The following is a 24,196-nucleotide window of genomic DNA, read 5'->3' as shown; positions in this document are numbered from 1 at the left end:
GGATGGGGTTTGTCAGGCCCAATAGATCTATCTTTAGGATTCATGCCTAACGTACATAGACAAGTAGTTTAATGTTACCAAGCTAAAGGTATATTTCTGGTTTAAACCCACATAGAATTAGTTTTAGTACTTGTGCCTATTTCGTAAAACATTTATAAAACAGCGCATGTATTCTCACCCGAAAAATATATATAAAAAGGGAGTAATGAAACTCACAATATTGTATTTCGTAGTAAAAATACATATAACGTCATTTAACAAGCGCAAGGTTGGCCTCGGATTTACGAACGTATCAATATTGAGATTCAATATTGCAGGAAAGTAGGTAGACGCAACGGAGATGATAAACACTAGATTGATCTCACGAGCATACCCATGACCTCCATAGCTATAACCCATAATTTCCTTAGCTTCGACTCATTCAAAAAAACTATTTTGAAATTACTCGAACAGTACTCCGTCGTAATATTTTATGTATACTAATAATATCTTGAAATAATACAGAGCAAATATATATATATATATATATATATATATATATATATATATATATATATATATATATATATATATATATATATATATATATATATATATATATATATATATATATATTATAAATCGATTGAGAGAGTTTAGAGAAATATATTTTCAAGTTTCTATGAAATAATGAAACCTATTGAATTCTATTTATAATAGATTTTTGAATTATTAAAGTGAATTATTAAAGTATGAATTATTAAATTGAATTATTAAAGTATGAATTATTAAAGTGAATTATGAAAGTATGAATTATTAAAGTGAATTATTAAAGTGAATTATTAAAGTATGAATTATTAAAGTGAATTATTAAAGTATGAATTATTAAAGTGAATTATTAAAGTTAAAGTAAAGTAAAAGTAAAGTAAAGGTAAAGTTAAAGTATAGTAAAAGTATAAAAACTATGTATGTATAATACGCGTATAAATATATATAATATTAATTTAAATCATTATATATATTTAATGAAATAAAATATAAATATCGTTATATTTATTATACTGGTTAAGTAATGAGTTGTCAAAAGTGATTCTAGATATTTATAAAAGTTATATATGTTTTAATAATAAAGTTCTTTTTAAACTCAAAACGTCTTTGTACGTTTGAAAATAGATTAATAGAATATTATGGAAACTAATTCTCCACTAACTTTTGTCTAACTTTCGTAAATGACACTTTTTATTTTTATTTTTAAATAGCTTTACAAAATATTCTGAATATCGTTTAGAGGAATAGATTTTCTCAAATCATAGTGGACCTCTCAATAGAGACTTGTAATCATAATTCAATGTTTCTGATAATTCAATCATTTAATATATATTTTATTAATTTCGTCAAAAATCATATTGAAACAAATACGTTCGTGTAAAGTATTATACGTTTAATACTTTATTAATATTCTCAAGTTATAATATATATATATATATATACATATACATATCTATTTATATATAACGGTTCGTGAATCATTGGAATTTGGTCGAGGTTATAATGAATGTATGAACACAGTTTAAAATTCTTGAGATTTAACTTAACAAACTTTGCTTATCGTGTCGGAATAATATAAAGATTAAAGTTTAAATTTGGTCGGAAATTTCTGGATCGTCACAGTACCTACCCGTTAAAGAAATTTCGTCCCCGAAATTTGATAGAGGTCGTCATGACTAACAATGAGAATGTTATTATAACGATTATAGAGTTTTATCATGTTCAAGAAGAATGGATAAAATAATTCAATTACTCGAAGCGTATGAGTGAAGTTATCGTAAATGAATGAAATAAGATAATAGTGATTCGTCGTATCTTTTGACGTCATCACGATTGATCTCCGAAAAGAAAATCTTTGTAATCTATATTGGATTTGATTATTCGGCAATTAAGGAAATTATGATCCTCTTCGAATTAATGCAATAATCCATTTGGATTTCTCTGTCGGATATTTCACTATAAATCCACCTCATTTGTTTTCTTACAACTCACACCTTCCCAACTCATATTTTAAAGTATTTGTCAATATGCTTCATCCAGTGCTGATTCTTGATATACTCCTCACTTTCATATCTGTCTCTCTTCTTTTTCATCTGCCTCCTGAAGAATCTATTTACTTCTACTATACTCTTGGTTTTATAATGTTTTTAGTTCTCCAGTGTCTTTATATTGCTATATGCATTGATATATACGGTTTGTGATTTCTGGGTTGTTGTTGGGTTTTATATCTTCCCTTATATTTCAAAGTCCTTGCTTCTTCTATAATCATTGTCATCCACAGTTAATGCTCTCTTCTATTTGCTATGATTTATACTCCCATTTCTAGTTCGGAGCTTTGTCCTTTCGTTTCTTCTTTTTGCGATTAAGCACCTCTTGTAATGGTCCAGAATTCGCATATATAAATTTCGAAATGAACATTGTTAATGTTCTAGGAAGGAAATTGTAATGGCACGATCTTGACTTGTCAAATTACCAGAATACCTCGGAAAAGGCTGAATCATCAAGAAATATTTTCTTGATATTTAGAGATCAAAGAGAATATAAGAGTCGTTTAACATAGCACATGATGACGTTATGATCTGTGAATCATCATGTTCCATTTAGAAACTCAGCATGAATTACTGTAATATAATCACGTTGATCAAGTGTCATTATATTATACAAACTCATGCTTCAGCTCCCAACACTTCTTCAAGAATATTCCTATTTTAAACTCGAATGTTTCAGAATTTAGAAACTAAAATAGTTTCTTTTATGATATAATATAGATAGCGCAAAGAGGTAAATGATTTCAGATAAGAATAATTATAAAAATATCTTCAGAAGTATGGATGATATTTATAATGAAAGATACGATGATATCTTAGAATGTCTAATATCAGAGGATGATGAAGGATATTATCCGCAGGGGTTTAGAGTCAGGAGCAAGGTATTCGTTAATGACTTCAGCAAGTACTGAATCATTTGGATTCTTTGAAGGCAGGTTCAGCCTTTGTGTTTTGTCCACAGCCTCCTTTCATACTTTGCTTAATCCGTTTTCCAGTTCCAAAGCTTCTCTTTTTCTGAGCTTTGCCAATATACTATCCTTTATCATCCAACTTTTTACTGTTAAGGTCGTTTACAGTTTTTGCTGCTTCATCAGCATTTTTCAAAATTTCGAGAACTGGTTCGCAGTTTAAGGTGTTTTTCAGAAATTTCTCATTCAAAGAATGTAAGTCTTGGAGGTAGACGTTGTGTGTATATGTAATTGTTGATGTAGACATGCTGCGAGGTTTCAAAATACTGATTGCTGATTCTCAATAATTGGTATGGCAATTCTTGTTATAAGGTACGAATGAGTATATGATAGGGTTTCGATAATTATAATGATTTTTTTTTTTGGAAAGTCAAAGATCAGTGAAGTTGTTGGTAAGTTTATTGCTAATGTGGTGAATATAAACGATTCTTCGGTAATGTTGGCGAAAGGGCAACGTATCTATCAAGGTTATAATAAGACTATTTTGATTGAGAAGTCGAAGTTGACTTGCTGGAGCTGTGACAAAACTGTCTATTTTGAAACGGAATTGAAAAGTTATTTTAGCTAGTAAATGCCAAAGGGTCTAACACGGATACGTGTCGAACTATGATTTGGGTTTTGAGAGTTTTTCAGGTGTATAACTGTGGGTAACATGTGGTTGGATCATCATCTCGATTGTTCCTTAGTTGAAGTGTCTTCAGGAATTTCAAAAGGTTTGAGCACATATTGTAATTGTTAATACATATGATGTTCTAACACAGTTTTGAAGTCAAAGTATAGCTTTGAAAGATATAAGAATCTAAGAGTGATGATACTGGTTATATTTTGAATTGAATTATGCGATTTCAAAATCAAAATATGTAATTGAATTTGAATGAGTATGATTGTTTTGATTTATATGAAAGAATGGATATTGTTGTGAAAGTAGGGAGTATAGTTGATGATTGCTGAATCAGTTTCGAAAAATGTAATATATTAATTGTGAATTTATATATCTCTCGGGTATTACTTACCCGTTAAAAAAAATTTCACAATTAATATTTTGTACAAAAGAAGTTTATTACAGTCTTTATGAAAATATATGTGTATATTTTCTTTAGATGTAATATAGATTTAATGAGTTAATATTAAATTAAATTCATTTGTTTTATGGTTGGAACTAGAATTGAGTAATCCCTAAAACTTTATAAATTGCATAAGTATTTCTTCAATAATATTGAAATTATGAATCATTACTTTGTTATTTGTTGGTTTTCGTGAAATTCTTGTGAACTTCGCAAGGTACGAATGATGTTATTTGAAAATTTTCGAGTACATCGATGATGAAAGTGTAAAATCAAACATATATTCGAATAATACACTTGATTTATTATGAATTGGATTTTTATTGAATTGAGACAGAGATTGTAATTAACGATGGTTAAGTTTTTGACGAAGGACGTACATCATTGCATATTTGTAATATGAATTAACTGAGTAGTTAAGATTCACACATAATAGCTTAGTACGGGAAGATTTATTATGGTTTAAAAATTTATACATATAAAATATACATATAAATCTTTCAATTGGAAATGAGTTAATACTTCATAACTCGTTGACACAATATATTTGTTGTTGATTCGTAATGATGTCCACAATGATTCTTGAACTGACAGAGTTTGTGATGTTACAGGTGCTGTTGATTCTGACGATACTGACGGCACTGACTGTGTTGATGATGCTACGGTCCTGTTGATGCTGTTGGTAAAACAATTCTAGCTTGTAAATCGTACACCATTTTCGATCAAAGTTTCTACTCTACCATCTCCGTTCACTCATCCGATTTACGGTCAGAATTAAATAATCTCTAAGATTTTGGAGATTACATAACTGCCGCAGAGATATCTCTTCAATGAAGTTTATGAATTAATACTTCATCGTTTGTTGTTTTTGATATTCCTGGATATTTACAGGGCGTATGACGTTGATGTTTGAGATACAGATTGTGATGTTGCGGTGTGGGATGTGGATGTTGTTGCTGGTGGTGGTGATGGTACTGTTGGTGTTGCTGATGGTGGTACTGTTTATGCTGCTGGTGCTGCTGCTGGTGTTTGTAACCTTTGCACCATATTCTCCAAAGCCACTACCCGAGCGCGAAGCTCGTTGACTTCTTCTATTACACCGGGGTGATTGTCAGTTCGGACGAGCGGATAAATAAAATCTAGAATTTGGTGTAGTATGTAATCGTGACAAGATACTCTAGAAATAAGAGAGAAAATGGTGTTTCGGATAGGTTCGCCGGTAAGTTCTTCAGGTTCTTCGCCAAGAGGGCAATGTGGTGGATGGAAGGGATCACCTTCTTCTTGTCTCCAATGATTAAGGAGGCTACGAACCCATCCCCAATTCATCCAGAATAGATGATGACTAATTGGTTGATCCATTCCGGTCACACTGCTTTCAGAACTTGAGTGGGATTCCATTTTGGAATCCGAGGGACTTGAACTAATGATGAATTCCATTTCGTACGATTGAATAAAGAATTTTTTGATATGAAATGATTTTCCGGCTATCGGGTGGTATTCTAATTATATAGAGCAAAAGGTTTCGTAGATTACGGAAGAATTTACGGAATATGTCAGGCAAAGTTTACAGTAACAGATACGCTAAGATATGAATTAGCAGATACGCTAAGATATGAATTTTGTCTATACACTATTCATGCAATCAATGCAATAAGATGTGTCTAGACTAAGAATGATAAGCAGATAATTTCCGACAAAAATGATGAGCAAAACTTTTGACATGCAGACACGGTCGAAGTCCAGACTTACTAATGCATCCTAACGATTATCAGTTAGACACACTAATGCAGACCTGGTTCGCTAAGACCACTGCTCTGATTCCAACTGAAAGGATACGTTCATATACATTATAAACGATTCACAATAGTTGATTACATCACAAGGTATTTGACCTCTAAATGATACGTTTTACAAACATTGCATTCGTTTTTAAAAGACAAACTTTCTTTACATCAAAAATTGATGGCATGCATACCATTTCATATTACATCCAACTATAATTGACTTAATATTAATCTTGATGAACTCAACGATTCGAATGCAACATCTTTCAAAGTATGTCATGAATGACTCCAGGTAATATCCTTAAAATGAGCTAATGCACAGCGGAAGATTTGTTTAATACCTGAGAATAAACATGCTTTAAAGTGTCAATCAAAAGGTTGGTGAGTTCATTAGTTTATCATAATCAATCATTTCCGTAATAGTAATAGACCACAAGATTTCAGTTTCCATAAATATCCGTACACTCGCAAGTGTATAAAAGTATTCTATAAGTTGTAGGCACCCGGTAACAAGCCTTAACGTTCATGTTTTACCCTCTAAAGTATACCAGAGTAGGTGTGTTTAAAATAACCTCGAAGTACTAATGCATCCCATAGTCAGGATGGGGTTTGTCAGGCCCAATAGATCTATCTTTAGGATTCGCGCCTACCGTACATAGACAAGTAGTTTAATGTTACCAAGCTAAGGGTATATTTCTGGTTTAAACCTACATAGAATTAGTTTTAGTACTTGTGCCTATTTCATAAAACATTTATAAAACAGCGCATGTATTCTCAGCCCAAAAATATATATAAAAAGGGAGTAATGAAACTCACAATATTGTATTTCGTAGTAAAAATACATATAACTTCATTTAACAAGTGCAAGGTTGGCCTCGAATTCACGAACGTATCAATATTGAGATTCAATATTGCAGAAAAGTACGTAGACGCAACGGAGATGATAAACACTAGATTGATCTCACGAGCATACCCATGACCTCCATAGCTATAACCCATAATTTCCTTAGCTTCGACTCATTCAAAAAAACTATTCTGAAATTAGTCGGACAGTACTCCGTCGTAATATTTTATGTATACTAATAATATCTTGAAATAATACAGAGCAAATATATATATATATATATATATATATATATATATATATATATATATATATATATATATATAAATCGATTGAGAGAGTTTAGAGAAATATATTTTCAAGTTTCTATTAAATAATGAAACCTATTAAATTCTATTTATAATAGATTTTTGAATTATTAAAGTGAATTATTAAAGTATGAATTATTAAAGTGGATTATTAAAGTATGAATTATTAAAGTATGAATTATTAAAGTGAATTATTAAAGTATGAATTATTAAAGTGAATTATTAAAGTTAAAGTAAAGTAAAAGTAAAGTAAAGGTAAAGTTAAAGTATAGTAAAAGTATAAAAACTATGTATGTATAATACGCGTATAAATATATATAATATTAATTTAAATCATTATATATATTTAATGAAATAAAATATAAATATCGTTATATTTATTATACTGGTTAAGTAATGAGTTGTCAAAAGTGATTCTAGATATTTATAAAAGTTATATACATTTTAATAATAAAGTTCTTTTTAAACTGAAAACGTCTTTGTACGTTTGAAAATAGATTAATAGAATATTATGGAAACCAATTCTCCACTAACTTTTGTCTAACTTTCGTAAATGACACTTTTTATTTTTATTTATAAATAGCTTTACAAAATATTCTGAATATCGTTAAGAGGAATAGATTTTCTCAAATCATAGTGGACCTCTCAACAGAGACTTGTAATCATAATTCAATGTTTCTGATGATTCAATCATTTAATATATATATTTTTAATTTCGTCGAAAATCATATTGAAACAAATACGTTCGTGTAAAGTATTATACGTTTAATACCTTATTAATATTCTCAAGTTATAATATATATATACATATACATATCTATTTATATATAACGGTTCGTAAATCATCGGAATTTGGTCGAGGTTATAATGAATGTATGAACACAGTTTAAAATTCTTGAGATTTAACTTAACAAACTATGCTTATTGTGTCGGAATAATATAAAGATTAAAGTTTAAATTTGGTCGGAAATTTCTGGGTCATCACACAACAAGAAGTCGACAAATAAGAATAAAAAAGGGTTTCGGTTTCAATTTCTTATCTGATCAAAACGTCATCATCATTCATCTTAATCATCTCATCCCTATATCATTATTATTCTCTCATCATCGTCATCAACAATCTTATAACATTGTATGTCATCATCACTTCAGAATTAAGGTTACATGTACGCGGAGCACATATTGTTGTTTTGGGTTAATCACGGCAAATAAAATATACAAGAACGATGGTTGGTTGATCGAACGACTGCACTAGTAGAAAAACAAGGTGGGTTCTTGGGTTGGGTCACACGCAAATAAACATTGCAGTAGGAGAATATACAAATGGGTTTTCCCATGGGTTGTTGTTGGGTTCGTTGAACACCATTAAAAGAAAAAGGTTTTAATGTGGCAACCGGAACAGGAGTAATAGCAAACAGAAGTAGTTTCGATAAGTGGTGGATTTAGATGATGGTTATGGTGATTGAAAAGGTTTCGGACAGGAACATAAATAGTAGTAGCCATCGACAACAGCAAAATACAAATATATATATATATATATATATATATATATATATATATATATATATATATATATATATATATATATATATAATCCGGTCACTGGTTTGTAACTACAACAAATAGTAGTAAAATTTTATAGTATTGTAGGTGTGTTTGAGGGTGGTTTGGGTTTGTAAAACAATAACTGATTAGCACTCGTGTTACAAGGTGGTGGGTTTTTAATCGTAATATATAGCTGGATAAAACAGGAGAGATGCAGATGCAGATGCAGCAGTAAAGTTTGGTCATTAACTATTAAATAAAAATTACATTAATTATTCACTCCCAACCCCCAAGCAAAATATAAAAATTTTAAAATTTGACAAACAACATCTAAATATATTATTAATAAGCCTAAAATTTATAAAACTCATTTTCGAATCACCGTTTATTTTAAAATTACTTAAGTTTAAATTTTAACTTGGTTAATATCCATCGAAACATCAAACGAGTATTACAATCACTTAATATTTATGTTTAATATACTTTATTTATATATAGAGATATATTTTAAATAATAATTATTATAACACCCTAATTTTATTTTATTAATTTTTTATAACAACAACATATAATACTTTAAATTATATTTCAAATTATTATTTATATATACATACACATATATCTATTTACAATTAATTGTTCGTGAATCGTCGAGAGCAGTCGAAGGATAAACGAATACATGAACAGTCCAAACTTTTTGAGACTCAATTTTACAGACTTTGATTATCATGTCGAAACCATATAAAGATTAAGTTTAAATTTGGTCGGAAATTTACGGTTCATCACAGCGCTTTCCACATGTGAAGCTGAATATATCGATGCTGCTAGTTACTGTTCGCAAGTTGTTTGGATCCAACAACAACTTCACGATTACGGACTAAGAATCTCTTTCTCTCCTCTTTATATTGATAATACTGCTGCTATTGCAATTACTAAGAATCCTGTGCAACATTCAAAAACCAAACACATAGGTGTTAAATATCATTTTCTTAGGGATTGCCATGAGAAAAAGATAATTGAGGTTAAGAGAATAGGTACTAAGGACCAGAGGGCTGATCTTTTCACTAAGGCTTTTGATAAACCTAGGTTCTTGCTACTTTTAGAGATGAATGACATTGTTGATCGAGACAAAGTGGTTTCGAATGTTGTTTGTGAGGGTTAATCAAACTTTTAGACTTTGCATGCAGGACGCATGACATATAGATTTTGGTTTCTTATTATCTGTATTGCATATTTTTGCTTCCTGTTTGCATTTCTTTGCATCATTTATCTCATGTTTACGTGCTAGTCTGTAGTTATTTTCTGTTTCTTTTGTTAAAATGCTAAAAGACAAAAAGATTTTATGTTTTAGTATTTTAAGGGGAGTATTTGTTATCAACAGAAAATACCTAAAAAGTGTAAAATGTCTCACCAGAAAACGCTAAAAAGTTGAAAATTTCCGAAAATGAGCTTGTTTTGATTAATATGTTGGAGATGAAGAAATTTACTGAGAATTGATATATTTGATTACTAAGGACTGATTTGAACGTTCATGTTTATCTGTTGTGTGATGTACTGATAGATGTGACTTATGAATTCTTGACATTAGACAATCATAATAAGAATAACGATCATCTAAGATTCAGAAGTCATGAACGATCTGTTGCGTTTGAAGGTAGTCACCTAATTATCTCCGAAACTGTATCTAATGATAATTGTTGAGGAACTCAACAGTCGGTTGAGGGTATCCCCTATCATAATTGATAATCACTAGAAAAGGTTGGGGGTGGATTTTAAGTTGAGGATTATCTGTTTGGCTGGTGCATACCACGTTGTCACGGGCCTAAGACTTTATAATCAAAACTAAACCCCGAAAATATCAGAGAAAATTAGTTTATGTCGAAAGTAAATGTCCCTTCTCGCTTAAGGTTGAAAAGTATAATTCCTTATTTCAGACCGTTCAAGCATATAAGGGAGAACACCTTTGAGTAATCTGAGCACACAACAAAGAAACATGAGTTCATGCATAAAAATGAAAAATCCATTCATGATGGCATTCAAAATCAATATATCAAAAGACATTGATATGCTAAAAAATTATATATCAAAAGAAAGTCAAAGTCAAAAATAATTGGCGTATCAAGATGGCAAAGTCCTGAAAGTATGAAGAATGCTTATTCATGATGTGCTCATAAAGAACTCAGATAATTCTTAGTGTGACGCCCCCGCACAGCATGAATTGTTTAATCACGACGTTCACACTGAACTATCAAGATTCTTGTCGTCTGCAATATAGAGTTATACCTATTAAGACTGTAAATTAGAAAGATACTAATCTAGATATACTCTAAATAAATATATATATGAATGTTTAACTTTTGATTCCGTTTTCCATGTCAACTTGAACATAAAGAAGTTAAGGGCCTTGAGATTTATTTCATGTGACGACTGGTCATCAGGAAAGTCTGCTTTAACTGTAGACCAATCCCCGCGGTAAATAATGCGCCTATTCGGATAATTCAATATATTCTAAAATCTGCCGTTCCAACAAGATTGAAGATTATCAATACACTGATGGAAGCCAAAGGCTGACAGGGTTATTTAAAATGCCGTGAGAACCATCCTGTTCAATTTGAATGAAATACATGGAAAGAGATAACGGAAAGTTATGCGTAATGAATTGACAACCTAATAATACGCAAAATCATAAGTGATGAAAGAATCAAGGATTAATGAACTTAGCATGATCTCAAAATCATTGCTTTATAGTGTTCAAGTAATTAATGCCAACATGATTGTCGAAGTGTCCGGAATGAATATGTTCATGTTTAATGAGGATTGATATCAGTAATTGCATGATAATAGACATAGACTGGATAATTAGGAATGAACAACAGAAGTTGATTCAATATGTCAGTTCTGATCCATTTTTAAACTGTTAATCATTTTGCTCACAAAAAGAATGTGGATTTATATGTTTGCTTATCTGTTTATTAAATAGTTTCCAACGAAAACTGTAAAACAACAAAAAGATTTTGGTTTTGCATGTTATTGCATTTCATGGTAGAATGTCTTCTCTTTGCATATTTTTTAGTTGCATGACACTATGATAGTGCTCCAAATGAACATATATTTAGTCGCAATATCATCCCAATATGTAAAGTTTTTAGTTGTAATTATTCTATTTTTAAGTTTTAATCGTTTAAATAAATAAATGTGAAGACTAAGCACGAAGATTAAAGAATTGAAGAAAAAGTGCCACTAAAGCCTGAAAAGTGCCACTAAAGCCATAGTGCACTCAAAAGTGCCACTAAAAGTGAGTTAAAGACTTGCGCGGATTTTGGCAGTTAAGGAAAATAATTTTTTGTGCAAATTACAAGTTGCGAAACACAAAGTACAAGATATCTACGCATACGAAAGGACGTTCGAAAATTCAGAACCGAGACATAAATCGAGCATCAACGCGCGAGTCAACGGACCTAAAATTACAAGTCAACATTGCACAAAAATAGAATAGAATATATATATAATTATATAAAATTTTATATATTATATTATATATATATATTAAATAATCGAGCCGCCCACGTTTTGAATCAAAAATATCTGCACCCAGCTGGCCATGCGATCGCATGGCCTTGAAGCTAAAAATCCATGCAATCGCATGGAGAGGAAATCCAGGACAAGTCTATAAATTGATGTGACGACCCGGAAATTTTAGACCAAATTTAAACTTAATCTTTATATAATTCCGACTTGATAAACAATGAATTTTAATAAATCTTGAACCTCTGAAAATAGTTTTACACAAGCTTTTGGTCACCCTTTTATTCCGAGGATTCACGAACGTCATAACTTGATTTAATTGTTTAATTGTTTAATTATTGTGTATATATATGGATTTATATATATTTAACTTGAAAATATGATAATTAAATATCTCATTAAGTATATTAACAAAGTATTATATATATTTTTTTCATACTACTAATTTAAAGAGTTTTCAAACAATATATATATATATATATATATATATATATATATATATATATATATATATATATATATATATATATATATATATATATATATATATATATATATTATTTAAACGACGTAATTAACATATGTTAAAATGTATTTACATATAATGTATTACGGGTGTAAATACATCCTTACAAGTATTGAATACACTTTATAATATACCAATACATATAAAGGATAGCTATACTCGTATTTTCGTTCAATTTCCTCAAAGAATTCTACTCGCATTCATACGGTATTTTTACCCATATTATACACAGCTTCTAGAAGTATTTACTATTGGTATATACCAATAGAAATCTGCAATTATTTGTGTAATATGTCATCCATGACCTAATCAATTTAATATGTCATGCATGACTTAATACAATTTAACTTATCTTAGAAATTTTCACTAAAAGCCAAAATTATAAGCTTATAAATAAGGACCATTTTAACTCATTTTTACTCCACATTTCCTTAAACTAAAAACACACATTTGAATGCTCTCATATCATACTTTAATCTCAGCAAATTTCCTCTTCATAATCAAGGTAAAATACTTCTCAAAATCCTTGTTCAATTCCTTGTATAGTTGCTATCTTATTATACTTATAAAACTTGTAAAAACTAGAACTTGTTTTGGTGAACACCAAGCTTGTTTGAAAAACTAATCTAATCTTTCTAACTCAACTCTAATAACACTTATTTATATGTATTATGATGTTATATTAAGTTAATATAAGAACTTATAACTTGTATATATGAAGAACAACTTGAAACTTAACATATATCCTTTAATCTTCATTCGGTAAAAAGCGGGTTGTTTTGGGTTGGGAATTAAAAACCTATATTAGACTTTGAGTTCGAGGCTAAGACTTTGGAAATATGTTAATATATGTAAATAAGACTTCCAGTATTTTCTTCATGATTTTAGACAAAGTGGAAGTATTTTATCAAAAATCATATATTGGGTGTATGCCGGGATTTTTCCAAATCTGTCCACCAACATAAAAAAGAGGGTAAACCTCTAAAAATTACTATTTGGAATGAACTTTTCAAACTGGTTTTATAAAATTTACTTCTTAATGAATCCATAGCAATTTGATTCACTTTAAACGGAGTTGTAATGAATATTCGGCAAGCAGAACAAAATCTGCTAAAATTACCGTTGTATGGACGAAATTTATATTATAAAAACTATATTAACCATATCCTTGTTAACATTTCCTATATCCTATATATTTGGACATGTTCTCAGTAGTATAACAAAATATTATAATCTTGATTAATTTTGTGATTGTATATATGTATAATAATATTCTTGGTACGTCCTAACACAATAAGTATACAATACGTTTTGATAAATCCTAAGACAATACGTACACAATACGTCTTAGTTAATTCTAAGACAATACGTATACAATACGTCTCTGGTTTGATGCAAAGACAATACGTATACAATACGTTGTGGGGTAATTCTAAGATTAAATATATATATATATATATATATATATATATATACCGATTATTGGACTGTTGGACTTTTCGGCCTATTTTGGACTACTAACAAAGGACTACTAACAATGGACTACTAACATAAAATGTTAAAAATTATTATATAAGTATTCCATGAACTTGCTTTATTTTATTCATATGTCGTATTATTATCTGAATAGTTATTATTGTTATAGGTTCGTGAATCCAAGGACGACGGTCATATTTTTAATAAGTTGAAAACTTATTATTAATATACTTTTTATACTGTGAGTATATAGTCACATTTTTAAACTCTACAAATATTTTGGGATGAGAATACATGCATTTTATATTTTACGCCATAGACACAAGTACTTAAAATATATTCTACGTTGAGTTGTACCACTTTGCATATCTTCCCAAATAGCTTGGTAACTAATATTTACATGTTGTAAGAACATGTATACGCGAATCCTGTTGATAGATCTATCGGGTTTGACAACCCAACCGGGCTAGTCGCTCTAGTATCGTAAACAGTTGCATAGTACTTCGTTTTTACTACACTTGGTACAGTGTAGGGAGATTTCATAATAAAGGGAATATGCCACATTAATGGTTAAGTATGGTTACCGAAGCGCTCAACAACTTATAGAATACTTTTATACACTTGCGAGTGTGTACATATATTTATAACTATGAAATCTTGTGGTCTATATTTATATCGATGATAAACCTATATATCTCAACAACCTTTGTGTTGACTGTTTACGCATATTTATTCTCAGGTCCTTAAGAAAGTCTTCCACTGTTGCATTATCTGAGCAAGTTGTGCATGGAGTCTCATGTTTTTGTTTAAATGAAGTGTTGCATTCAATAAAACCTTTGTCATGAATTATATTCAACTTTTATGTCACGTGTGTAGTATTTGGAAACCGAAGTATTATGGGGATTATTTCTTAAATAATCGCCCACTTGTTTAAAACATGCATTGTGTATAATAATGGTGTGCTTTTTATGAAACGAATGCAATAATTTCTAAAACGTATCATATAGTGGTCAAATACCTCGCTATGGGACCAATGAATAACGTACTGCGTTTATAGTGATATGAACGGGTCGTTTCAATTGAGCAATTTTCGGACGAGTTTTACACACTCTCTTTTCTTTTTCCTCTGTAAGAAAACATATATATTTATATTTATAATTTTAATTTAAATTAAGTTTAATAATAATTGGGTTAATGCAAGAAATGTTTTATGGTTTTGTAAGTTGAAACTCTGTCCGGGTAACGCTACGCAATTAATCACCACTGTAAGCTATGTTCTTCATTTTTAAATTAATGTCTCGTAACTAAGTTATTATTATGCTTCTTTAAGCCACAGTAATCGTGATGTTAGACTAAATATTAAAGACGGGGTTATTAGATTTTGTACCATAATTAGGGTTTGGACATAAGACCAACACTTGTGAACATTGGACTATTGACCATTAATAGGTGGGGGGGGGGGGTATTGTCTAATTGAATGAAAACTCATTGGAACTTGTCGAACATATCTTCAAATTAGTTAATCTAATAATTATTAAAATGATTACGAATGTCCTATTTAGTGACATTTATATGACATCGTTTACAATCATTGAATTTATCAATTGGATTGGGTAATTGATTATTCATTATGCCCAAGCGAATAAATTAATGTATCATGGACTAATTAAAACAGGGGTGGATTACATACAAGGATAATTGGTGTAATTATTAACAAAGTATTAAGACCTTGGATTACACACAGTCAATAACCCGGTGTAATTATTAACAAAGTATTAAAACCTTGTTACAGTTCGAATCCCTAATTAGTTGGAATATTTGACTTCAGAAATAAGGTTAATTTGACGAGCATTTTATAATTATGACCGATGGACAATTATGGGCAAAACCTAGATAGGTATCAAATAAACCAGGACAAAGGACAATTAACCCAGAGTAATAAATTAAAATCAAAACGTCAAACATCATGATTACGGAAGTTTAAATAAGCATAATTCTTTTATTGTATTTCTCATCGTACTTTTATTTACTGTCATTTTATTATTCGCAATTTTATATTTCGTCATTTAATTATTGTTATTTATTTTACGCATTTTAATTATCTTCATTTATCTTTACGCTTTATTTAAAATCGACAAACCGGTCATTAAACGGTAAAACCCCCCATTTATAATAATTACTACCTATATATAATTATATATATTTTATATAAATATAGTTGTTAAAAATATAGTACGTAATCACTAGCTCCCTGTGGAATGAACCGGACTTGCTAAAAACTACACGACTCTACGATTAGGTACACTGCCTATAGTGTTGTAGCAAGGTTTAGGTATATTCCATCTATATAAATAAATAATAAAACTTATGTAATTTCGTCGTATTTCGTAGTAAACAATAATAGTATTTCGTATACCTCCGCACGCACATCAAGTTTTTTTGGCGCGCTGCCGGGGAATCGGTGAAAAACTATATTTTTGGAAAAATATATTATTTCTTATTTCGTAAAAATATTTTTTTATTTATTATAAGTGTTAAAAAAATTAAAAGAATATATATATATATATATATATATATATATATATATATATATATATATATATATATATATATATATATATATATATATATATATATATATATATATATATATATATATATATATATATATATATATATATTTTAAGATTTTATATATAACATTAACAAGTACTTTTATTTTTAGATTTAAAATATAAGTTTATTTTTATTTTATATAACTTTTATATATATTATTTGATAAAAATTAATAATCCGAAAATATAATAAATCAAATAATAAATAAAATAAAGAAGCTGGGCCGAAACAGATCTGAGCCAGAATGAATTCAGAAAATGTTGGGCCATGCGATCGCATGACGCAAACAACCAAAACTCATGCAGTCGCATGAGCTGGTCTGATAGGACAATCTTCGAGCATTAATTACGGTTGTAGGGTTTTATTTTAATTATTATTATTTAATTAAACTAGGGTTTAATTATTATATATTAATATATTTAGTATTTAGTTATTAACTAAATTTGTAATTTTAAGTTTAATTATTATTATTAATTATATAGTTTAATACTTTTATAAAATATCATATAAAAATAATATTTTTATAAAATTTATATTTTTATCATTTTATTTTATATTTTGTATCTTTTTATCGTTTATTCGTAGTTTTTAATATTTGTCGTTCGTAATATTAATTTCGTAGTTATAGATTTACCGTAGATTTTTAGCTTTTAAGACTTTGCCGTAAAATCCCTTAAGTGCTTTTTCTTTAGATTAAGACTTAGGCGCTTTAGAATTTTGAGACGCAGTTTATAGATCTTAGTGCCTATTTAAGTAATTGGCGTTTTTCGTTTAGAATTTCCTTTAAGCTTTAATACCTTTAGACGCAATTTTTAATATTTAGTTTTTAGACTTTTAAGTTTCGACGCTCTACTTTCTTATTATTTTTTTCGACTTTTTATTTTTCGACGTTTGTTTTTCGATTCTTATTTTTTGATGCGTTTTTTTTTCCTTTCTCATTTCTACGCTCTAGTTTCTAGGTCATAGAATTTTCTTTATTTTCTTTAAACTTCGACGGAAAAATTATTTTAAGCGGTTAAATTGATAGACATTCAAAATTTTCTGCTTCGTAGTAATAGTTGAATTTATTAGTGGCTGAGTTGTGGATTTTCCGATTTAAAGGATCCTGGATCCCTGCTGCATCTTTTGGCTATTCGAAACGTGGGCAAAAGCTGAAAAGTCTATTAATTTGATAACTTATATAATTTTTTTTATTTTTATAACTAATAGGATATTCTGTGAATGCACCGAGCAAAACGTTCACCACCTGTCATACGTTCACCACCTGTAACTCGGTCAAGACATCTAGTCAATACTATCGCCGTTGATTTTTCTTTAGAATCATCATCTAGTCGAACAAGTACTCCAATTCAAATTTCTGATAATCCATTCTTTGAACCCGACCTCACAATTGAGAACCCGAAGGATATTCAAGGACAATTCAGAGATCCCGAACCACTATTCATTCCTCCTGAACCACAAATCATTCAACTAGAGGTTGTCGAGGAAGAAACCATTAAATCAGAATCCTCTAGTGATTCAGATTCAACAATTTCAATTATGGAAATAACGAAACCTCTAAGTATGGAAGATGGAATGAGAGCCACACGCACAGGCCAAGGTCACACCATTATTAAACAAGATATTAATGCGCCAGATTACGAAATCAAAGGACAAATCCTACATATGGTAACTAATCAATGCCAATATAGTGGTACGCCAAAAGAAGTTCCAAACAAACATCTTCGAACCTTTAATAGGATCTGTACTCTATTTAAAATCAGAGAAGTTGAGGATGAACAGATCTATCTCATGTTGTTTCCCTGGACTTTAAAGGGAGAAACCAAAGATTGGTTAGAATCGTTACCTGAAGGGGCGATTGACACATGGGATGTCTTAGTTGAGAAATTTCTTAAAAGATTCTTTCCAGCATCTAAATCCGTGAGACTTAAAGGAGAAATTGTTACGTTCGCGCAAAATCCAAATGAAACATTATATGAGGCGTGGACAAGATTCGGGAAATTGTTGAGAGGATGTCCTCAGCACGGTTTAGACACTTATCAAATAGTAAAAATATTCTACCAAGGTGTCGATGTTGCTACACGAAAAGACATCAACACAGTAGCTGGTGGTTCAATTATGAAGAAAACCGCTACCGAAGCTCACAAAATTATTGATAATACAGCCTCCCACTCACATGAGTGGCACCAAGAAAAAGATATTTTTCATTCATCTAAAGCGGCTAGAGCCGATTCTAGCCATGACTTTGATTTCGTTTTCGCAAAAATAGATGCTTTTGAGAGACGAATGAAAAAGATGACTAAAGATATTCATGCAATACGAATCAGTTGTGAGCAATGCGGTGGACCACACTTAACGAAAGATTGTCACATTGAGCAAATGATGGAACAACGTGAGAATGTTTCCTACATGAACCAAAGGCCGGGAAATAATTATCAAAATAATTATCAACCACCAAGACCAAACTTCAATCGAAATCAAAACATTCTTTACAATCCAAATGGGCCCAACAATAACTCGTACAACCAACAAGGTCCGAATATCCAACCAACTCAAAACAACACTTTCAATCAACAAAGACCTAGCTTGTATAAACAACCACAACAAACCGAAGAGAAAAAGTCAAATCTAGAAGAAATGATGGCAAAGCTAATGGAATCTCAAACACAATTTATTACATCTCAAACCCAAACAAATGAGAGGTTTGATCAGTCATTAAGAACTCAACAATCTTCCATTTTGAATCTAGAAAAACATGAAGGTACTCTTGCTAGCATGATGAGTGAGAGAGAGAACAAGAAAAGCTACCGAGTAATACTGAAGTAAATCCTCGGAATGAAAACGTTAACATGGTGTCAACAAATTCTGAAAAACCAGCTCCAGAAGATGGGAAGGTTTTAGATGTGAGTAACAATGAAGAAGTTACAACACCACCACCACCCGAGTATGTAAAACCGGTGGTGGCACCATACAGACCACCCATCCCGTTTTCAAGAAAAGGAGTTGAGTATGAGCAAGTGATAGGTAATAAAGTGTGTGATACCTCTGGAAAGAAGAAGACGAATAAGAAATTGCAAGAAACAAAAACCGTAAAGATAAACCCGGTGAAAACAGTTCCACCAAAAGTTCCACCCAGGTTGGGTGATCCGGGTGAATTTATTGTTCCTTGTCTACTTAGTGATTGTGTCATGTATGATGCACTAGCAGATTTAGGTGCGAGTATAAGTGCTATGCCTCTTACATTTTATAAGAGATTATGAGTAGGTGAGTTAAGTTCAACGAAAATGAGTGTTAGACTCTTTGATCAAACCATTAAGCACCCAGTTAGAATTGCTGACAACCTACCCGTTCAAGTAGGTAATTTAACCTTTCTAGTCAAATTTATTGTCATTGACCCAAGCATTCCTCTAATTTTAGGTCGACCATTCTTAGCATTCACCTGGGCGTTATTTGATTTAAGAGAGGGTAGAATGACACTTAGTGATAGTGATAAATCGGTCACCTTTGTGAGTCGAAAGGCTAAATCTCCACCAACCAAAACCGTTGAACCAACAAAAATGATTGGTAAGAACCATATTATTTTACCAACTCCAACGGTAGTGCTTAACAATAATAAAACGCCAAAGTGTGGGGAAGATGAAGTAAAACCTAATGATGACCTGATAACAAAGAACCCCGTTGTTGATACGAAATTAAATGACTCCGTTATTAACAGTTCAATGAAAAAACTTATTAAACGGATTCGCGATGCTAGAACCAAGGGGAACTTTAAGTTATGTAACCGGTTAGTATCCAATCTGTCGCCTAAAGAAAAGGCGAAACTAGTTGAATTTGTAGATATTACACATGAATCCGACCAATGGCTTAAAGCAAAAGTCACAGATATGCAAGTTGATTATGGTCCAAAAGAAATTGACGATGAAATTAATCACAATTTCGACACCACAGCTACCTAAGTGTGGGGAGATTCAAATGTTCTAAGAAAACGCTGTCTAGAGTTAGTTGTTCTGTTCTCGTGTTGTTCCGAGAATGGAATCCGATTGGTTCAAATGTTTCGTGTAGTTCAAATGTTCAAATGTTTTCCACTAGCAGACACTAAAGAACTAGTTTTCTTCCCCCATTCTGAATTTTTGTTTTGTAGGTTTTGTATGAAATTAATATGCATTTTTAAATTTAAGTTTTGTGTGAGTTTAAAAACAAAAGTTACCTTATTAAGTTTAAAAAATGATTTCTAAAATTCATCGTAAGTTGAAGACTAGGTCATGGAACCAAAATTGCTTTACCCGAGGACGCGGCGAAAAATTTTATCATTATTTTTAATTTTATTGATCTAAAGTATACAAAAAAAATTAAAAAACCCAAAAATATTTGCTTTTAAAACAATTGCTTTAAAAACGACAAATTTTAAATTTTGTCGAGGGACGGACTAGGTAAACATACCGAAACTACCTAAAGTAAAAGGAAACAAAATTTTAAAAAATTATTCATTTAAATTGTTTTAATAAATAAAGTTTTTATAAAAAAATATAATAAAAATATTATGTATGTTTGTAGTTTATCTTATGTACAAAACAGGGTAAAACATCGCACATTCAAAGACTGACATTAAGTTCAGCAAAAGCTACTAATTTTGACGACAAGGCGCAAAATATCAAATGTGATATAAAATAATATGTTTGCAAACTCGGTATTTTTAATCACTTTTCTACACTAATCACCCTCATGAATTTATAATTATAGTTTGATTTCATGCAAATGAGGGCATTGCATGATCTCAAGTGTGGGGAAGGGTTATACATTCTCTCGGGTTTACACTTGGTTTAAATTGCCAAATTTTGTGAAAATTTGAAAAATTTTCAACTAAATGAATTGAAAATCTTGTTTATACATATTTATGAACGATAAAACTAGGTGATAATACCAAAATTATTGTTACCTCGAAAAGGACATAAATTGAGAAACAACCCAAAAAGCTTGAATTCATTTAAAATGGAATAAAAGAGAATAAAAAGGCAAAGAAAAGAATAAAAGCTAAGTGTGGGAAGAATTTACCAAGTTCTTTAAAACACATATCACATATTTGGTACGGATTATTGCAGGTACTTTTGCTTTGGACTAAACTAATCAGTTTTACCCGATTTACTGTAATATATTTGAAAGAAAGATGGATCTACACGATGAATCAGTTCCATCATTAAAAGAAAGTAAAGTCTTCCGAAAAAGACAAGGCTTCTTGATTTAGGTCAGGAAGTTGTCGTCCAGACCAGTTGTAGGTTGACGAAAAATCTAGAAAAGTCATCTCTAAAATTAGCAGGAAATCCACGGACCTCAGGATCAAACAGGGTCGCCAAGTGGTCAGACTTATCCTATCCATGAGAGAATCTGTCTCGTAAAATGAGGAGGGCGCCGTGCAAATTAGCTTGATAACACTAATGAACCAGACCCTCAGAAAGGATAATCTCCTTAAAAAATTAAAAATCAGCTTTTAAGCCTGATATTACTCAATCCTTGAGATTGACCTTAAAGATTGAGAATTACAAACTCATGGAATTCGATGATATCTAAACTCGAGCTTGAATGAGAAAATATTTTGATCAAACAAAAAACCAATTTATTTTATGAAAACCTATTTTCAATGCGGTCATTACCATTGAACGTAAAATCCTAAGAATTCATCAGAATTCATTAGGTCACCTGAACCAAATCGGGTGTCAACCGTAAGAACAGTGGTTGCATTGCATGGTCGGAGACAGGACCTTGTGCCAGACTGAAAAATTATAGGGTGATCTTTACTCTTACTCCTACAAAGGATAGTAACTGCATCCGACACGTTTTTGACCATAATTATCTACACGTCATGGGATATTGCGTTAACAGTTGCTTGTTCATCGCTTTCCTTTACAATCGGATGGTAGTTTACTGAAAGGTAATATACGGGACAAGTATACTGGACGTGTTGCTTTCCTAATACAAGGTTAGCAAGTGAGTGACACAAAACCACAAGTTTTGAGCTAAAATTTTCAAATCTGAAACCAACAAAACCCACAAAAACAATTTGCAAACACCGATGAAGGGTTATTCCAGAAAACTTATCTAGGGTAAAAGTTATAATGATTCGAGTATATATTTAGTCGCAATTTTCATAAAGATTAAATGTTTTCATAAAGATCCAATTTCCTTAATGGATCTAAATTTTAATAGTCATGTGGGACTGTAAACCACATCGTTACTATCATTGTTTATACCGCCGTATCAAAATCACTGATGTATAAAGTGTGAGAATAAAAAAGTGATTCGAGTGAAGTGTGATTTAATTTCAAGTTCTGTATTGCTTGAGGACAAGCAACGTTCAAGTGTGGGGATATTTGATAGTGCTCCAAATAAACATATATTTAGTCACAATATCATCCCAATATGTAAAGTTTTTAGTTGTAATTATTCTATTTTTAAGTTGTAATCGTTTAAATAAATAAATTTGAAGACTAAGCACGAAGATTAAAGAATTGAAAAAAGTGCCACTAAAGCCTGAAAAGTGCCACTAAATCCATAGTGCACTCAAAAGTGCCACTAAAAGTGAGTTAAAGACTTGTGCGGATTTTGGGAGTTAAGGAAAATAATTTTTTGTGCAAATTACAAGTTGCAAAACACAAAGTACAAGATATCCACGCATACGAAAGGACGTTCGAAAATCCGGAACTGAGACATAAACCGAGCATCAACGCGCGAGTCAACGGACCTAAAATTACAAGTCAACATTGCACAAAAATATAATATAATATATATATATATGATTATATAAAATTATATATATAAAATTATATATATTAAATAATCGAGCCGCCCATGTTTTGAATCAAAAATATCTGCACCCAGCTGGCCATGCGATCGTATGGCCTGGAAGCTAAAAATCCATGCCATCGCATGGAGAGGAAATCCTGGCCAAGTCTATAAATTGAGCAATTTTCGGACGAGTTTCACACACTCTCTTTTCTTTTTCCTCTGTAAGAAAACATATATATTTATATTTATAATTTTAAGTTTAAATTAAGTTTAATAATAATTGGGTTAATGCAAGAAATGTTTAAAGGTTTTATAAGTTGAAACTCTGTCTGGGTAACGCTACGCAATTAATTACCACTGTAAGCTATGTTCTTCCTTTTTAAATTAATGTCTTGTAACTAAGTTATTATTATGCTTATTTAAGCAGAAGTAATCGTGATGTTAGACTAAATATTAAAGACGGGATTATTGGATTTTGTACCATAATTAGGGTTTAGACAAAAGACCGACACTTGTGAACATTGGACTATTGACCATTAATAGGTGGGGGGTATTGTCTAATTGAATGAAAACTCATTGGAACCTGTCGAACCTATCTTCAAATTAGTTAATCTAATAATTATTAAAATGATTACGAATGTCCTATTTAGTGACGTTTATACGACATCATTTACAATCATTTAAT

The 24,196-nt window shown here is 30.6% G+C and overlaps 1 non-coding gene across 1 annotated transcript; it reads right to left on the bottom strand.

Moving 5' to 3' along the window:
* Positions 1-18,654: 18,654 nt before the first annotated feature.
* On the bottom strand, positions 18,655-18,761 carry LOC139856613 (small nucleolar RNA R71). The gene has a single exon (XR_011762084.1). It is a non-coding gene; the product is annotated as a small nucleolar RNA R71 (small nucleolar RNA).
* Between the last annotated feature and the right edge of the window lie 5,435 nt (positions 18,762-24,196).

Source organism: Rutidosis leptorrhynchoides, chromosome 6, assembly GCF_046630445.1.
Source record: "Rutidosis leptorrhynchoides isolate AG116_Rl617_1_P2 chromosome 6, CSIRO_AGI_Rlap_v1, whole genome shotgun sequence".
Taxonomy (NCBI): domain Eukaryota; kingdom Viridiplantae; phylum Streptophyta; class Magnoliopsida; order Asterales; family Asteraceae; genus Rutidosis; species Rutidosis leptorrhynchoides.
This window is presented reverse-complemented; position numbering and strand designations above follow the sequence as displayed.